Genomic DNA, 1,158 nt, shown 5'->3' with positions numbered 1-1,158 from the left:
TTTCTTGGAGTATTTACTGTCTCTACAGTATTTTCCAGATCATTTCTGAATCAAAACATGACAATACAGCCATAAACGGTAACAAATCATTTACTCAGATCACACAATTAAAATATAGCCACAAGCAGCAATACAAAGGGTCTTGGCGTCCTTAGAAAATGGTGTCCAACATTCTCACCAGGATATACAGAACAAAGAAACCACAAATTAATATTATACATTAGTCAGTGCTACCATTTGGCCAAAGAGTTATCACTCTTACCAGAGTAGTAAGAAGGATTACTACCTACGAAGTAAAATTCATCTCGGACAATAGGGTTTGGTCTGTAAAATCAATTTTAGCAGGGGGGAGTTTCCAAATCAATCTGTCTTTTAACCTCAAGCTAGTTATACAATTTGTTGCTTTAATTGAACAAAATTATCATCAACACAGATCAGGTAAGCATGTAAATGAACTTGAGTCTCAACCCCAGCTGTTCGAACTGAAGCCAAGAAGATCTCCAGTTCCCTTCTCTTCTTGACAGAGTGATGAGTCAGAGCTGGAGTTGAGCAGCTGCTCTTGACTGGCTTTCCGAAGTGATTTAGCAGAAGGCTTATCTGCTTTAGTATGGAATCTACTTTGTGCCAAAATGTTCATACAATACTTTTGAAATATCAAACAAAAACGACAAATCAAAAAGTCAATTTTTTAGACTGGCAAACAAATTATTCGTGTAATCGTGCAAAATATCAGTCTATTACTCTTCAGAAACCTTTTATTTTTGTTCCTCGTCTTTCTCAGTTTTGTTTGACGTAATTTATTTTGGTTGCGATTCCAGCTTTCTCGTTTGCGCTCCCTGACTTTTTGCTTGCAGTTTTGGCACAAACTTCACATGTGGGTGGGCTGTCCAGGAATGCATTCCCACTGGCTAACTTGTGTTTGACTGACAGCTCCGCTCAGCCATTCCCTACTCGGATTCTGGCGGACTGTTTGACGAGTGACCGATCCATTGACGGTAAACAAGGATCGAGTGGACTTCAGTGGCGACTATGATATTGAATTTACACTTTGAATTAATTCAATATCATAGTCGCCACTGAAGTCCACTCGATCCTTGTTTACCGTCAATGGATCGGTCACTCGTCAAACAGTCCGCCAGAATCCGAGTAGGGAATGGC

The sequence above is a fragment of the Neoarius graeffei genome, chromosome 25 (assembly GCF_027579695.1).
Source record: "Neoarius graeffei isolate fNeoGra1 chromosome 25, fNeoGra1.pri, whole genome shotgun sequence".
Lineage (NCBI taxonomy): Eukaryota > Metazoa > Chordata > Actinopteri > Siluriformes > Ariidae > Neoarius > Neoarius graeffei.
This window is presented reverse-complemented; position numbering follows the sequence as displayed.